Raw genomic sequence first — 18916 nt, 5'->3', positions numbered from 1 at the left:
CATGAGGCTGACAAGAAGAAAAAGAGAAAGAGATGAAAACCTGACATCAACATGAAGAGGAGGAACAGAGAGGGTGCAAGAGTGGAGACCCTGACATGATCTTGCAAATGAAGGCCAAAGGGGATGGTACAGAGACTAGAGGGGAAAAGGAAGTGGTAAGTCTCTGCCAGTGACAGAGCAGTGGAAGAATGAAAAACAAGCAAGCAAAAAGACAACCTTGCTGGTCTTTGCATCAACATTGGCTAGATCTTGCCATTGGAGAAAGAAGTGGTAGGAGGGGCCTGTAGGCACGAGTTTACACACAAGCAATATGCACTACATACAAGCGGAGGGAACAGACCAGGCATGCCCGTCAGACAATAGCGACAGTTTTGCTGCAAACTGGCAGCATGCTGACAGCGCCCGCCAAAGCTATGATACACAATTTCATATTACTTCATTGCTAGTGATCCTGAGCCCCAGAGGCAGAACATGGGAATGGACCTCCTCGTTTGGCACTGCAGAAAAGAACTGATCCTATTTATATGTAAGGCAGCTCTGAAGCACTTGGCAACCACTTTTTTTAATTACAGCTGCTCTGGTCAAGTCTTTGGCCATCTAATCTACCACTTAACATGCTCCTGACTGACTGCAGGTAAGTTGGATGAATTCCTGGGTCTAAAGAAATTTTGTTACCAGGGCTGTCTTCAGTGCAAAACATGCCTTTCTTCAGTTAGTACTATGTTTAGTGTGTGATACTGACTTTCCCTTTGTTACGGTGTCTGATTTAAACAAACAGCTTCCTTTCCTGCATTCCTTGAATGGTCTCTAAACCATTCCTGTAGGTGCTAAACTTGCTTTTCTTAAACTATGTTTAATTACATACAACGTATGAATTACTGGAATTGAGCACTTAGCAAATGACCTGTATCGAATAGAATTTTTTATTGAAATACATGAATTTGTTATTCATTTTATGCTGTTCTTTTCAGAAGAGATGTTGCTTTAACAGTAACACCAGCTATGCTCTGACAATGAACCTGTGAAATCTTTTCTTTTCTCCAGCTTGAGCTGAAATCCAGATGTTTACCATTCAGCATCTGCCTGGTCATTCTCTTTTTGCTTTCCTTCCTGCATCCTGCAAGGACATCACATCACTTCATCTCTACAAACTGTACCAAAATCCTGTGGTCTATCCTGCCTTTGGAAGATTTCCAAATCTTTCAGAAAGCAGATTGCAGTGTACCACTAATTGCAGTTAAAAAGAGTAGATTGCTCAAGTAGCTGTTATTTATACATTTGACATTCTTAAACATACACTTCTAATACCTACAGAGTTTCAACAAAGCTTCAGTGAAGTCTAAACCTGCACTTAGTTTTTTATCCCTGTAATTTGCAGGTCAGCCTTGTGGTTTCTTTTATTGCCAATAATTAAGCAATTCAAGGTAGAGTATTTCACTCACAAAAATTTACATTGCTCTAAGCAAATATGCTCTGGGAAAGCTGTGCTGCAAACCATTCCCATTTGTTGTCTCTTCCTGTAAATTCCAAGCACACCCCCAGAAAGCAGGTACCTTGCTCCTCACTGCTGTGTGCTGCTTCACTGATGCAAAAGAAAAGAAGGGATGTGGTTTCTCACAGAGCTGAAGAATCACTCAGGCTGATAGGGAACTCTGAGGATCATCTAGTTCAACCCCTGCTCAAAGCAGGGTCAGCCAGAGCAGGCTGCCCAGGGCCACGTCCAGCCAGGTTTGAATAGCCGCAAGGATGGAGAGTCCACAGCCTCCCTCAGCAGCCCACGCCAGTTTTCAGACAGTCATTGCAAGAAAGTTTTCTTATGTTTAAATGGCATTTTCTGAACTTCAGCTTGTGCCCATCGCCTCTTTTCCTTTCGCTGAGAAGTCTGTCTCTGTCTCTACATCCTCCAGTCAAATATTTCTACATATGGGTAAGATCCTCTGAGCCTTGTCTTCTCTGGGATGGCTTCTTCCCCTTGTCTGAAGAAGGCCTCATCTCCTTCTCCCTAATCTGGTGGCTTGTGGCAAACACGCTCCACAGCATCACCTTCATTGGTCTGCTCTCTGAGCATGACCCATCAGTGCCCAGCTGGCTCATCACCAAGGCAGAGTTCCACGCATTCCCTCTCCACTCTCATGTAAAGTGCAAAACCTGCTGTGGATCCTCACTGTCCTCCTCTGCCGTTCCTATGATGCTTTGGCCCCACTTGGTCAGGCAGATCCTGTCTCTTTGTAGCCATCTTTGATCCCCAAAGAAGATCCCATAGTTACAGAAGCCAGACTTGTTGACACCAGCTGTGCAACTATTTGCTGACCTACAGGGTCTGTCCACTCCTTCTCTAGCCCCCTCCCGCAAAGGCGAAAACCATCCGGGCCATTTGTCCTCAGCGATGACCGGTGAAACCATGTAGCCACACTTGATACGCTCCAGGTTTCCTTGACGGCATTGTTGGTGCTCACGGGGAAGCAGATGACAGCTCAATGGCTGGACAGGCCTAATCATCTTGTCTACAACATCCCAGATCTAAGCCACTGGTAAGGAGAAAATGTCCCTAGAGAGCAGGTCAGATTGACAGATGGGGATTTCACCCCACCCCACCCCAGGAAAGAGCAACCCATTACTATCTGCCTGCCTTCTTTGGCTCAGATGCTTCATGGGACAGAGCTCCCAGCCCCCATCCACACCCAGGGAGCTGAAGCTCTTCTGTAGCTGCAGATCTGCCGGTGGGGCAGGAACCTCCTTCCAGAGGCCAAAAGTCACAGGTTTCTGCCTTTGCCATCATGGAAGTCTTCATTTCTGACTTGATAAGCACAGACTGCCAGCACATCCTTCCATACAGCTGCGGGTTCAGGCTTTTGTACCTTCAGGGTCATGGAGAAGAAGGTCCATGTCTTTCTGGACCACTTCTGCACCTGCTGCTGCATCTGGGACCTACTTTAAGGCCAGCAGCTATACAGGCTTCTCCACAGCATCTGCTGAAAGAGTGCTTGATGTTCCCTAACTAGGAGTCAGCTGGAAAAAAAGAAGCTCAGAAGCGCCTTCTGATCAGGAATAGCTGGCAGAGCTCATCAGAAGCTCCTAGAGCCCGCTGGAAGACAGGCCTCCTGTAGCTCTCCTTTCCCAGCTGCAGCTGGCACCCTGAAAATCCCTTACGAGTTCCCAGGAGTCCTCTCACAGCCCTAGAAGTTCCCAGGAGATACCAAAGGAAAGCACCGAAACTGCTCGTCTGTTGGCTGCCTCTTTCAGCTGTGCTCACCTCATGAGTTCACTACAACCCTGATGACTGCCACGAACCACAGCAGCGTGTGCTCAGAGCCCGCTTTTATTTGTGGAAGTACAGAGTACAGCTCTACGGAGAAACAATACATAAGCTACCAAGCGGAACTTCTTAAGCTGCAATGAGAAAAGAGCTGCTAAACTCTAGCCCATCACTGGCCCAAACAATATAAATCGACATTTCATGGGAAATACTGCAAATCTCTTCATTTACATTATCCACTTTTCTTTGATGCCTTGATTTTCCCGTGTAACCAACAGCTGTTACAAATTTTTATGGGAAAAATAATATTTTTTTTTTAATGGGAAATAATATAATGATTTTTTTTAAAAAATGCAATAGGAGAAATAGCAAAACAATAATAAGTTTGCAAGGTTGAAATTATCTGACGTCCAGCTTTGAAATGCAAACTCACAAACATTAAGGGAACACTATGGTAAATCAACAAGGCATTACACAAAACTCTGCAAATGAGGTACTGATTTGAAGCAGCACTAGAGGAGAGTATCTGAAACTTCTCATGAGATACATAATGCTGGCAGACAGACAACTGATTTCTGTTCTCTAACGCTGACATAAGGTAAGATACTTTCTCATTTGTTTGGAAAGAAAACACTTGAAGTTGTTCTTGTAACAATAGTTCGTTACTCTTCAAGGACTATAGGAAAAAGTAGAGATTGATGCTTTGCAGTGCTTTATTTATACATTTTTGTAGGAATGCAGAAATACTAATTCTCATCCCTCTGTCTTCCCATTTATAAACCAAGAAAATAATTCCAAGGGTACTGGTTGACCACAACTTTTTCTCGTGGTTGACTGAGTCAACATCAGCTTGTTTTGCGAAAAAGAGTCTTAAGGGGGGGACTCTAATCTCCTACCACTACCCCAAGGGGGGTTGTAAAGATTATGGAGAGAAATGCTTCTCAATCATGGGCAAGCGGCCCCAAGCTGGAGGCGCAGACTGGATGTCAGGAAAAGATTCTTCTCTTGCAGAATAGTGCAGTGCTGGAAATGGTCATCCAGGGCAGCCGTCAGATTTCCAGCTGCAGAGGTACTTGAGCCTTGCCCAGGCAAAGCTACCTAATACAGTTTGGTGCTTTGAGAAGGAGGCAGGACTCCAGCAGCCCCTTCCTTCCAAGGGACATTTCTAGCTTTTATGATATGGGCTTGGTGGTGCCTGCAAAGGTTTCTGCCCAGACTGGGCAAACATAGTCTGCCAGACATAATCCCAGATGAGGCAGACAGCTGCCTGACCCGGTATTTTAATCCCTGCATTCTGGCTCCCACGTCACATTTATGTCCAAGATCCGATTTGCAAATTCAGCTGAGGACATAGGGCAGGACAGAGCAGATGGAACAGCACGTTATGACCTCAGAGTTGTATTTCTCCTCATGAACTGACTGACTTGAGAAAGCAAGTCACAATGTCAGGCTCTCCAAGATGCTAAAGCAGAAATCGAAGTTAGCATACAAAAACGTCAAGTGAAGGATGTTCTTGTGCATTGTTGTCAGCCAGTGAGTTCAGTGGGAAACATCTAGCTGCCCATGTTGGGAAGTTGTTGAGGAGAGAACCTGAAAGTCTTACTTAATACTTCACATATTTAATTGGTCTCATCCACACTTAACAGTAAACACAGCATGTATTCACACAGTGCATGAACTGATGTCTGAAATACCAGCCATTACATACACTGGGTTGAGAAAATGTAATTTTAGCTTGCCTGGAAGAGATTAACTGTCCATTTTACACTCCCAGGCAGGTTGCTGACCCAGTTGGTAAGGAAAAGAAGACAAACAGGACTCCAATGAGGTTTTTGAGCTCTGACTCTGTGTAACATAAGATGTCTTTTACTTACCACCACCTTTCACAAAAAATCCCCAAAACTTCCATGTAAAATCAATGCCAAAAGTCCTTATGGCTTCTTGACAACACCCTCGGGCTTGATAACAACTCAAAATGAGAAAGAGCTTTTTGATCGTCCTTTGTTTCGCTGTTTGACAAGGTTGGCTTTTTCTGCCTGGAAAGTGAGATCAGCTGCACTGTGAATGCCACTCATTTTTATTTTTTTTTTTTTTTTTTTTAAAGAAGTTCAGTACTCTTTCTTAATGATGGTCAAGGCTTGGATACACACCATCTGCCCACAGGCTCATTCCAGAGGTAGATCGCTGCTGCCACAAGTCCCTCAGCTGCAGCTGAACATGTTTGAAACTTTCTGATTCACCCCACCCCATTTACACTTGGGAGAATCAGAAGTCTTGTTACATACTTCATTAAAAAACAGGCAGGTATTTTGTGCCCATCTGAAGCAATGTGAGATTGAGAGACTGACAGCATTAATTTTCTTGACCTCGGGGCCCCACTCCAAGAAAAAAAACCAACCCACTAAACAGATGAGGTTTGCTCTGGGTTTGGCATAAGCTCAGGGACTATCTCAGATAGAGCTACTCAACATCAGGCCAAGTGAATTCCCCCCTAAACATTGCTTAATTCTTGGGTAGAGTAATCAACAGTACTTTGCTCATATTCTTTAAGACTCAGAGTATTAGTCAGGCAAAACCCACTGAGCCATTAAAAAAGCCACCCACTGACTGCCAAATTTTTTTTTTTTTTTCAGTCAAGAGGCTAAAATCATCTTTGGTAGAGATATGCAAGAGAATGGTGTAATACAGGTTTTCTTCTACAATGCTCTTAGCTTTTCCTACACTTCTGAGCTGAAGCATCCTCATTTCTCCCCTTTTCTTTATTCTTAGCCTCCTCTCCTAATTGCACAAGTATTTTATTCACCCATTAAACTCATTAGGCATTATTGTACAGAACTCTAAGCACAACATACCAGACAAAGAAGGTGTGTGGGGGTGGGGGTGGGACCAAACAAGGAAGAGTGAGCATAACGGACCCACATGGGACAACTAAAATCTGTCTGCAATTATTATTAATGCTAAAATTTTATAGCATGACAGTGAGTTAAAATCAAAATACAGTGACAACACGCATGCAAAAGAACCTTGATAACAAGCAACCATATTAAAAAGATAAAGAACAACAGTTAACATGTGATTCCTGATAAATTTGCTTGCCTAAATCACCATTCCAGGTAAACACCACCCTATGTGCAGTTACGTGGCCTTTCCTGCTACAGGCTGCAGTGCTGCCCTGTTCATTGCACTTCTTCTGTTTTAAGGTTCCTCACTGAACACCTAGAATTTTCCCATTGTGCACGACCATAAATCCTTGCCCAAATATGTAGGGGCACTGGAGGAACCACCATTACTTTCTGTTTTCTCCTAACATTTCCCCCTTAAATTTTACCTTAAAGTAAACCAGATTTTCATGTTCTTCCAGTTATTAAATTAGGAAATCAGAGCCAAGCAATATGCACACTTCCATCCTTTCAGGTCCTCAGCTGTTTCAACAGCCTTTTTTAGTTAAACAGTACAAGAACTTACTTCCATTCCTCAATTCAGGGCTCTGTTCAGAATAATCTGCTCCCAGCAGCTAACTTAGGTATCATGACTGCTTTTCTCCACTGACAGTACAGCCAGCCGGGTCTGGCAGTGCTAGATTGTAGGTGGCCTGAATCACTGATCACTTTCTCAAATTCAGATGCTAAAGATAGGCTTCTGTAGAAAAACAGTCTGAATATGGCCCCGCATCTCTGCCAGTTTTTCTCCTGTGATTTGTGTTTGCCCAGCTCTGAACCTCTCAAAATCTCATCAAAGATGCTGCAAGAAATGCTCAGCACTCCAGCGTCTCTTTCCTGGAACTTGTACCATAACCATGTCTCTGCTTCACAATTTCTCTCCCTCCTTATCAGTGCTTCCCTTAATTTGTATTATGTAATCCCTATTTGGAAATTATTTGTAGATCCTGTTTATTTTCTGTTTATTACAGTTTACAGGCTGCTGCTTAGAACAGGGCTGGTGTTGCACTAAGTGTCACTGACCACGTAATCCAAGTGCCCTCCAACATGACAAATAGATTCTCTCATTCAAGCCACGATCTCCACTTGCTTCAGACCTTTTTCTCTTTTAGCATGTCTTCAAATTTTCCTGTTTTAGTTGAGTTCACTATTAATTCATCTGCTTTCTATTTACCAGACTTCGCTGCAGTCAGAGCAAATGTAATCCACTGAAAAGACATGAAATTTGGACTGAAACACAAAGGGCTGCGAGAATTTTAGCGCTTGATACTGCCAGCCTTTATTCTAAGAAGTAACCTTTATTTATAAAAAAGGTCACCTTTGAATGAGTAGCAACAATGTTTATTAAGAATTTGTAGGACTGAATCTTACAAATGCAATTTTTTGCAGGTTATTTAGAGAGAAAAAAGACAAACAGCCGATCAGATTTAGACACCTGTTTTAAAGGCAACTCTGCAAATTGTCTGGAGACCAAAACAGATTATTAGCAGGAAATAAAGTTTTCTTAATATTGAATCTGATCAGGCCCTACTGAAAAGCAATGGAATTTTGTCCCAGACTTTCATGCAAGAGGGACTTAGCACATTTACTCTGCCAAAGTCCTGGCAGCATATACAAAAGCAAAGCTACAGCAACTGTCAAGGAGAAAGCTCAATTTGGATAAACCTTACATTTCACTATAAATGCATACACGCTGGAGAAAGAAACATGGGAAGATACAAATGTCAGATTTGAGTGGCTGAATGCACCAGTGGAAACATTCAGCTTTCTACATGATCCACAAATTACCAAACCTAAGGGAAAGCAAAGAAAATCCATAATATTTAGGTCCAGAAGACCATGGTTCCATGCAGAAATGTTCACAGGGGAAGAGTTGGTGCTTCTGTTAGTGATGCTATTTTCATTTTAGTGTCTTCAAACAAAAATATCAGAATATTTTACCAACGTCAATTAAGACTCAGAATGCTTCTGGGACACACATCCTTATTACACCCATTTTTACAGACTACAATGACACAGAGTTTGACTCATTAAAGGCCAGAAAATGAGTCAGCAAAGAAAAAGAACCCAAAAGCCTCAATCATCCACCGTCTGTGATAACCATCGAAAAACCTCTCTCTCCTCCGTCATTAGTCAGTCTTGGGAATAAAGTCACTTATCTGAAACATAAAACTATTCCATACTTGATGTTTGCCTTTTTTGTATGTTTGTTTTTCACTATGATTGCCTCCTAACATTTCCCAGCCTTGCACACAGACTGATGCACTTAATTTTGACAGACAGAAAATCCCTCTTAAATCTGCTGCAGTGTTTATACTGGGATGTATAAAAACGACTTTGTGAAACCGAGTCTCAAAATAGAAAAAGAGATTAAAAATATTTTGCACATGAAGACTTCTCTAGGCTATGAGAGAAAGAGAAGAATATTACAAACCTTACTCTCTTTCTCCTGATCGCCTAAAGGGGCCCCTACAGCAGAACTATTATCTTTAATCTTATGCTCTCTTTTCAGCACGTATTTTATTTTCTTCTCTCTGCTAACAATACCCTGGCCTCTTAATAGCTCCTGAGTTCACCTCCTAAAAAGATATTCCAGGATAAGACCGCTCTGTATTAGATTTGCAAAGGTTTAGAAACAGCTTGGATCCTCTCTGTGCTAACAAACACTTAGTGGTAAATGCCTTCTCAAAGAGAGTATTGCAGCAGTGATTTGGTCAGCATATGAGCCAGTTTGCTTAACAAGCATGAACCTCCCCGGCCTGCCAGTATTACCGCAAAATAGAATCATTTTCCTAAATGGTTTCATTAAAGGGACATTGTGAGGCTGAATAGGAGATATTGAATGAAAATGGACAGAGTGAATTTCTAGTCGTGCCAAACCAGTCTGTGGCATCAGTCACAAAGGTTTCACTGAAAAAAAAAAAAAAATGCCTCTCTTGCTTCATTCGGAGATGAACACATTTGCAATGATTCTGAAAGATTCGCTGCCACAGCCACTGTAGCTACACAGCCCTTATCAGCCACGATCGAGCCAATTTATCAGAAGAACCCAGGATGAGTTATTGTCTGACAACGCCAAGACTTACATTTGCTGTGGAAAATCATAATCATCCTGTTGCTTCAAACACTTCCAGTTGAATTGCCACCCCAACTTATCCATCCCAAACAAAGCCATGAGAGGAATATCAAGAAGGAAGAGTGAGCCATGCAGAGCAACGACAGCCTCTCCTCGAAGGGTCGTCACACCAAGCAGCTTAGAAGGTAACAACAAATTCTGCATTTTAATGAAAACCAGGAAGAGGAGGTCCAGGAGAGCACCGTGTGAGACAGCTGTTGCAATTTTCATTGCACAGCGATGGCTGAGCACAAACTGAGCCTCCCATCTTTTGGGATTTTTCAGCTTTCTCTGGAAGGTGGGAGGATTCTCCTGAGGGAATTCCACCTACACAGTAATTGAACATGGGCCATGGGCACTAGGATTGTTCTTGCTTCTTTTTCTGCCTGCAGCCCACATTTGAATTTCTGGAAGACTGAAACATATACCCCTATTGTCTTCAGGCTGGTAATAGTGCAGCTGAGTGACACTTAGCAGCCTGTGACAAAGAGTTGATGATCTATCCTTAATTTCTAATGAATCTATATGTGCATTTCCACACAAGAGAGTGCTTTAGTCAGGTACAATATACTTCTTCCTCAGACCCGTCCCACAAAATAAGTGCTACTACAATATTTTCTGAATCTAAGGCACAATACGGTACTAATATAATCATTCCCAGCAATAGGATTCACGTCCCCAACTGCAGCCATGTAAAAGCTCTCTAAGTACATGGAGATAAATACACTTCCAAAGGTGTCTCTGTTCTACTTAGCTTGGGCAGTTCTTGCAGGATGGAAAGAATTGCCCTGAAACTACTCATTTCACCCCACTGACAGTGGACAGAGCCTGGACTTTCAGGCCATTCAAACTAAGGAGATAAACATCACCTATAGGGTACAGGAGAGATGATTACGCACAAACTCCTACGGTCACAACTTTGCAGTAGTTTTCAGTGGGATGCCTTTTTATTGTTATCAAAACTCTGAAGGCACATTTCTAATGCCAAACCCATTTTCAGATAACACGGGCATAAAACCAGCTGAGAGGCATGTAGGTTGCAAGTGTAGGTGGGGTTTCTGTAATTCATCTTGTTTCACATCCACTGTAAAGATAAATAGCAATGCACAGCGACACTGCTGGTACTTGTTTACCTTGCTGCTGACTTAGGGCTTATTGGTCAAGAGAAATCAATGACATGAAGTTAGACTTCCACATAAGTAGTAATGAATGCAAAAATAACATAAGGACAAGCAGATATAAACTTTCAATGGCCTAGGGAAAATGACTAGTTTAGCAAATGTTTGATGTGATGCACAAATTCCTTTAAAAAAAGGGGGGGAAAAAAAAGAAAGAAACAAAGAAAAAGAGCAAGCAAGCAAGAAAAAAGGCTGCCTTACTTCCCTGCACCCTCAGCCACCTTTCCCTCCAGCTTTCTCTATAATACAGATCCAACATGCATCTCTGTCAAGTCAGCCTACGTGGTCACACTGTAAGCTACTGTCCTCCAACCTGGACCCTGAAACAAAACTGAGAGACCAATAAATCATGTTACAAAAGGGAATCTCAAAGACCACATAGTTGGCTCTTTTTTCCCTCGTCTTTTGATTTCCAAGTGTCTTTTTTTTTTTTTTTTTTTTTTTTTTTCCCTGGCCCTACGTGATTGCTTCTTGCAAAGGCATTTGGTAGATCAAAAAAGCTCGTACACAAAGACAATTAATCCTCATCATCCTTAGTGTGACTCATACTAACCAATTAAATTTAAAATAATTTTCTTCATGAGACAGGATTGGATCAAACCCCGAGATCAGAAGGTGACTGAACTTTCCGGAAGGTCACTCACAGTGAGTTTTCCTGATATTAAAGAGTTTCAGTGTACGACCTCAAATATCTATTGACGGAATCCATGCATTCCAAATATTGACTAAACCTTCCAATTACTGTGGTAGGGATGGCTTTTCAGTAGGCTTGATTCTGGTGTTGCTCGCAATAATAATATATGTGTGCAACTTCTTTACATCTGTGTAGTTAATAAACTAACAGAGCCAGGCCATTCATTCACTGTGTCTGCTTATCTGGAGATCAATTTTGATAATAGACTGTGGTCTTAGCAACGGGACGAATGTTTCAAGGTGGATAAAATATGGGAATAAAACCCCAAAGAAACTAACAAGTGGCTACAGCATAGTCGGGGTGGAAGAAGAACCAGTCCTTGCAGAGGATTTTAACTGTCCTAGGCGGGAAATTTTAGCTACAGGGCCTATTCACAAAGTATAGAAAAACAGTACCTTGTGAAAATAAAAACAAATTGGTATACCCGACCGAATGCTTCACTTCTATGCTTAACAGATAATCATCAACACTAAAAATACATCAGAAAAAAGGCACTCTTGATACCTAAAGGTTTCTCACTCTCTCACTTCCATAGAAAACCTTTCAGTGGAGTCTCTGCTGTGATGACAATCCCATGTATAGAGGACTTAAATCTCCAGGGTTTTCAAGACAACAATCTTAACCAAGACTACATTTCTTACTGCTGTGCAAATCATTGCCACCGTGGCAAAAAAAAAAAACAAACCCAAAAACCACCCACATTTATCTCTGGGCAAATATTCAAAACTTTTTGCTGTAATGTAACTTTTTTTTCCTTATCTGAAATGAGTTGTTCAGAGGCTGGTCAGAGTAGACAGTACCATGTTCCTTACTCCCAGCCCTGCGCTCCCGAATTTTAGATGCAATTACTCCAGTCAGCACTCTGGAAGTGAGAGGAGAGTCAGACAGAAAATTTCAGTAAAACAAATTAAAAAGTGGATGATATTTACCAAAAAACAATTTGACAAACATGGTTCTGAGGCAATTTCACACATTGCTCTCCAGGATCCAGGGTTCTCTGTACCATGTTTTATGCAACTGCAGCTGAATGCCTTTTGCTTAGTGTGAAGTGCCCAATTTAGTTCACATGAGTTAGTTTGCCTCCTATATCAATATCTGCCAATGTTTTAGCATAAAAAGAAATGAGGATGTTAGGACTTTTTTTTTTTTCTTTTTTCTTTTTATGGAATCTGGTTGGCTATTGTGAAAATACTAGGGCAGTTGTTTATATCCATTTTGCATTTAGTCTAAATTAGCCTTTTAGAATTAAAAATACCCTAGATTTCCCCTGTCTATCATTTTCTCCTTTCTGAGCTGATGGAAATTGCAATCAGAACACTGTTAACCTCCAACAAATTAAATATTGGGAGAATATATTAAGCTGAATACAAAAACCAGATAGACTTTAGATGAGTTGTAAAAGGCAAGAAACAAACTGGAATAAAAGATAGTTGGAAGGAAAAGTAAGATTGGTTTGTAAGGCTGAAATCTGATTTAGGCCCCGCACTCACTGGAAAAGACTGCAGGATGTAGACCTTGCAGTATAACACAAAAAAAGGTAAGACTTAACATCAAAATAATAGTTTCAATTTCAACTTGTGTGGGCACAAGTAAATTTAGAAAATGTTATGCCTTCACAGTGGTAAATTAGTGCACTTTGCCCACACACATCTTTTTTTAAAAAAGTGACAAAGTGATCCAGAACAATATTTCCCTTTTGCAATGGCAAGTCATGGAGCCAGGTGTAAAGCTTTAAAGCTCTGGATTCTCAGCCCTGTGTTTAGACCCCAGAATTAAATGACATAATCTCTTTTTTTCATTTTCTTAAATGCAACTTTGAAAGTATCTACTACCTCAGGGTGCCCTGTTTTGTATTGTCACAGACAGAAAATTTTTGTAGGTTATCTGCTTTTAAACCCTTGCTCTGAACTCAAAGCCTGGTTGAGGCAAGACTACAAAATAGGACTGAGCCAGAAAATAATTATTGATAATCAGAGAGTTTCCTGCTTCCATTTGGGATACAAGAACAGCAATGAGAGCCTTTTGCATGGCACTTCACTATCTACCCTTCCATTTTTGGTCTGAATCTGTATACAACGAACGCAATTTAAAGATAATTGAAAATCTGTAATCAACGAAAGATCACTGAAAATCTGGTTATCTTTCACCAAAAACATTTCAGAATACTTCCAAGAGGTGAAACCCATGACGGCAAGTCCTGAGGTTTAGCCAATACTTTCATTGACAATTTAAGTTGTAGGGCAGGGCAGGGGAAAATCTAAAAAATAAAGGAAAACTGATTCAGACTGAAAGGTGCTACTGGTGATTTGGAGCACATGAAATAAAATGAAATGGGATTTTGATACTCGGCCCAAAAATGAGAAAAATGCAATTAATCGAAGATGAGGACAGAATATTTATCTTCCAGCAAGAGAATTCAAATGTAAATATCTAGTGGCTAAAAAAAACCCACCAAAAAACCCCCACCCAAAAACCTGGCTTAGGGACCAGCAGCTCCAGGAAAGCTCTCTGCTAGCAGATCGGATCATCAGGCACAAGTGGCTTGTTACAGCAAAATACCTACATGTCCCTGGTGAGCCGGGCTAACGGACGCAGGGAATCCAGGGGGGCATTGCTCTGCTGTGTGCAGCTTTGCTGCATTTCACCACAAACACCCGGGATGGGTTTGGCCCACACTTTGAGACTCAGGACAGGTCAGTGGGAAAAATGTTCACAAGATGGGAACAAGAAGGGTAAGAAGCTTTCACCTCACCAAGAAAAAACCCAGCGGGAGTGTTTTTACTTACGCTAGAAAATGGAAAAAGGGTGCAAGTGGGAAGTGTGGTAGCCAGCTCCTGCACAGAAAGGTTTTTAAACAGAATGGGACTGGAGACCTCAACAGGGCTCAAACATCCAACATGAATCTTGTGTTTATTACATCTTGAATGTCTGTTTCAGGTAGATTGTATTTAAATCTAAGTTCTCAGAGAGACATAAATTCCCGCTTCTCATATAAATTTTTAATGCACTTCCATTATTAAACCAAATTTTATTCCAAGGAGCTTTGACTCTAAAATTAATCAAAAGATTTTTGCCGTACTCCAGATGAAGCAAACACAGAATTCCAAGAGCCTAACACAGAAACTGGACTTCTAAAAATAGACTGTGCAGAGCGTGATTTGCTGTAAGTCGAGTGGGTAGGTCACATATCACTTCTTTCTTGGCTGATCAGCATCGGTCAGGTGCTGCTTGAAAGGCAGACCAAGAGGGAAAGTAAATAGATTGATTCAGCACAGAGCTCAGAAACACACACTGATATGACAAGAGATAGTAGAAACTCCACAAAATAGAGTGATATCTCTATACATTTGAAAACAAGAGTTTGAGGTTGATTCCCCCCTCCCCCCGCCTGTTTATCACTCTGCATCCAAGTGCTAAAAATAAAACTTGTTATTTATGAATAGGTGGGACCCAGATCTACAACCAAAACAAAAATATACCATAAAACATCTCTCTTGGTCTTCCCAATTTGAGCAAATTAATTCCTGTCAACAGCACAGACATCCTGCATGAAAAAAAAGAACAGGAGCTACAGCTGGGAACATAAAACCTAATGGCCTGTGCCCAAGGTCTCCCCTCTGTGCTGGAGGCGAAGCTCAGCAGAAGACCATGGAAGGGAGTTTCTGGTTTTGGAGACCCAGCATTGAGGCAGAAATGTTCAGCACAACAGCACACAGATGCTTTGGCACAAGTCAACGAAAGGATAATGATCTATGGGAGGTAACGGTGGGGCACAAAAAGGTGTTTGCAGATGCACAGCAGTCATCTGTGTGTTCCTCCTGTCTGTGGGGCTACACAGAGCCACTGCTCACATTTGAGAGCCACATGCTATGGATTTTGTTGAAAACCGGTTTAAAAACACTATCCCAATCCTCTTTTGCAATGCCTGTTTGGTGTGTGACGAATAGTGCAGAAATACCTCAATAAAAAGCAAAATACCTTTAGTGAGATCATCTCTCTCCCTGATAGGAAGAGGAATTTGGTCCAAAAATCAATCTTCTCCTTAATTGTTTGTATTAATAAAAAGGCTGACACATCAAAAAATTTACTTGGCTTCTCATACATTACCCTCAGGTTACAGCCTTCAGCACAGTGCCCAGCAGAACGCTTTGAAGTTTTCACAGAGGGGTTCAAATCCTGCTTGTGGGGACCAGTCCCAAAGGCTGTGGGGATGCAGCAGGTCCAGGCACCTGGCATTCAACCACTGAGCTTCACTCACTGCTCTCGCATCCGTTTCCTTCAACCACATACTCAAAAAGGCCAGAGTCATCCTTCAATGCACTATTTCAGAAGTGGAGAGGGGGGAAAAAGAACATTCATAACCTTCCCATTGAAGGTTTGTTCCACAAATGTTCTTTTGTGAGACTGAGAGTAAAAGGGAGACTAAAACTGTCCATGGATTTTACTTTAGTCTTACATCAGGAATATATAACACCCTCTGTCTGACTCCATTTTGGCTAGACGAGTCTGGCTTTCCTCAACATATGAGACAGGACTGGAGTGAGATCACGTGCCTGGTTCAGTTCCAGCTTCAATCCAAAATTGCTCTTGACACAAAACCAGAGAAAACTTGGCAGCAGCATCTCCCAAACTTGGGTTCAGTCCCGAGCAAAATTCCAAATGAAACACAAGGTCCCAAATCTGCATGGAGCAAACCAAAGAAAACGCTGGCACCGATGCTGGCAAAACTAGCGGCCAAGTTTTGCTGATATCCACACAGTGCTTCTCTTTCAGCTGCCCACAAAGAACTAATACTGCCTTATGCAGGCTATTTGCCCTATAATTGGTTCCTAAAACCAATGAGAGGAATGTCAAGGAAAGGAAAACTGCTGTCAGTTCTCATGGCAGATGTGTCCATGGGCCATCACCCCCGAGACCACTGCACACAGAAGTCGGAGCAAACTTGTACTGGGTAGTGCTAAAATTCCCAGTAATGAAAAACAAAAGGGAAATCTCAGGCATGACTAAGTATTTGATCCCATCAAAAGAAACAGCTGAATTTTAGCCTGTGAGGATGGGAGCGACCACTTTGCATATTGTCTCTACTTATGAAATAGGATTGGGGGCTAATCTTTCCTGAGCATTTCCTGCGTGATCAGGCTAAAATCACTTAAACCACGACATCTTTGCTCACATCAAGTAGGATGTTTATGCACAGTGCGTCTACAAAGAGGTTGAAACAACGCTCTGAATGAGTAAGGATGCCAGAACTGCCTCGATGCTTTCCGTGATTCAGCCCTCGCTCCTCCCCGAGATGTAAGGCAGGACTGGTACACACCGAAGTCAAAACAGCGTCTTGCATGCCTAAGTGCCACAAAACTGTTGCACGGGTGATGCTGTACAGACACTAAATAAGCCTATGACAAGCTTTTTCCTCAAATACACATGCATTTTCATTAGTCTAAACTAAACGGTGACCAGAGGACGGAGTCAGACCTCTGCAGACAAGCACGCAGGAGGATGATGCTGTTAGTGCAGTGGCTTACGGATTGGGAGGAAATTTTTCATTCCCTAGAAGTGGGCAGAGAATCAATAGCTCATTTTTCATGTTACGGTTATTATGCCCAGTGCTCCACGGGTATTGTGTTATATACAGCCTCTATAGCAACGGCTTAGACTCCTCGCTCCTGTTTGCTCTGTCAGTGGCAATAATTGCAAAAATCCCCACGGCTCAGGAGTGTTTAGCTCCGATGGGGAAATACAATTGTGGACCCAGTAAAAGTAAAATAATAGCCAAAGAGAGCACCACATAAATATGAAAACAACTGTAGCACAACACCTTTCCAGTTCCATTAGAGTGATTACCCCAGTGGCAATGCAGCTCCTCAAAAAAGCATGCAGTAAATGGTGACTTTTTTATTAAAAGTGCCTTTCACCATCCACAAGAATTGCTCCTGAGCATTGTAGCAACATCACAACACTGCATACGCTGCTGAGACTCTGCTTGTAGACATCCCCAACGTTCCTTGAGCTGCAGGTTTAGAAAAGTTGATGAGGACCTGGAGTGTGACTCTCCCCTCCCGGGCTCACCTTGAGGCCAGGGCAGGAAAACCTCATCTCTGTATCACAGTTTTCAGCTTCTGTCAATCTGTGAGTGCAAAATGGACTATACAGGGGGGGCTGAGGGGAGGGAACAGGCTGGGGTAAACCTGACAACATCCTCTACCTTTAACGCATTTCTGTCTACCTGAAGTGAAGCAGAGGACTTGCACTTTGCTCAGGGAAGGCCTGTGAATATATCTCTTTTGTGTGCAAGAGTAAAACGTGGCTCTGAAATATGTGGTGATTACATAGAAACTGTAAAGTACAGTAAGGTACTTGCCACCCTAGTGTATACCTGTATAGGGTATAGTCCACCTTACAAGTACAGCATCAGCATAAATATTAAAAATAACACTAGTAATAGTAACTGGGCATGCAGAGCTATAGTGAAAAGCAATACCTGAAGTTGGTGGCAGCAAGAACAAATATTGTCCGGTGATACACACCAACCTGTGGATCCCCCAGACCACAGTACACAACAGAAAAGTCATTATTTTGGTTTGCAAAAAGCCAGAGCCTCAGAACTGACAGCTAAGAGAAGTGTACAGGAGCAGCAGAGCTGAAAGCAAGCAGGCAATTAAATGCCCCCTTAATGGGATTGTCTTTCAGCTAAGTGAGACAGGGAGTTGAGTGTAAAATGGCTGTTTGGTGGCAAAGTCTTCAAGCCAGGTTAAGAATCATGGAATCATAGAGAAGTTTGGGTTGGAAGGGACCTTTGAAGGTCTTCTACTCCCCCCCTCCTGCAATGGTCAGGGCCATCTTCAACTAGATCGGGTTGCTCACAGCCCCATCCAACTTGACCTTGAATGTTTCTAGGGATGGGGCATCTACCACTTCTCTGGGTAATCTGAAAAAAAAAAAAATATTACAAAAGCTTGTGTCAAGGGCTGACTCTCAACAGATTGCAACAAGGGAGCTGCTCTGCTACATACAAAACCCTGACCCACAACCAGGTCATCTACAAATGATTTAGCACTGAGCACGCTGCGATTATGTGGTAGGTGACTGGGGAGAGGTGACATTGCATCTGCCCTCCCCGCTAGTCTGGACCATGAGTGGTGCTCCACACAGGGTCTGCCAGCACAGCGCGGGGGGGCAGCCACCAAGGCTCCGGTGGCTCTGCAGTATGGGTACATCTAGGTGGGATTCTCACTTCGAGCCGCTCAGTCATAAGCCCGCAGAGGGTAGCCTCGCTCCAACGGCTCCTCAGCCAAGTGCACGCACTGGGGGTCTGAACCTGCGGTTCCTCTCGTCCTGAGCAGGACTATTATTGCAGCAACATGTCATCAGTAGGGCACAACCAGCCTGTCTCATGCCGGTCTAATTGCAGATCATGTTCCCTGTTGGCGGGTGAACAATCCAATGTTTGGTGAATTCTCCTTCACAATGATATGAAGAGCCAACACTGAAGGATCAAAAAGCGATGTTGCTATGAACGCTTGGCCACCACAAGCCAATTATCCCTGTGGTAACTCTTCTGACACCTCCTGCTTAAAACCCAAAAAGCCAGAAGGATCAGAAGGACCCACTTTCATGGCCTGTGTTCATACTGAAAATCAAGATCAAGTGAGCTTTTGCCCTTCTCCTCCACAGGAGGTTTCCCATGTTCCCCGAGTTTGCCTTAGGACACCTGCGGGATGCTGGTACCCTGCA

At 42.6% G+C, this 18916-nt stretch overlaps 1 protein-coding gene and 1 long non-coding RNA gene across 4 annotated transcripts in view; one reads left to right on the top strand and one right to left on the bottom strand.

The window, feature by feature from the left end:
• The window catches only part of TRAPPC9 (trafficking protein particle complex subunit 9), a 508912-nt gene that overhangs the window by 38421 nt on the left and 451575 nt on the right, over positions 1–18916 (bottom strand). The window lies entirely within an intron of this gene.
• On the top strand, positions 5242–18856 carry LOC121084350. The gene is made up of 3 exons (XR_005826696.1): positions 5242–5252; positions 18138–18140; positions 18685–18856. It is a non-coding gene; the product is annotated as an uncharacterized LOC121084350 (long non-coding RNA).

Source organism: Falco naumanni, chromosome 3 (assembly GCF_017639655.2).
Source record: "Falco naumanni isolate bFalNau1 chromosome 3, bFalNau1.pat, whole genome shotgun sequence".
Classification (NCBI taxonomy): domain Eukaryota; kingdom Metazoa; phylum Chordata; class Aves; order Falconiformes; family Falconidae; genus Falco; species Falco naumanni.
This window is presented reverse-complemented; position numbering and strand designations above follow the sequence as displayed.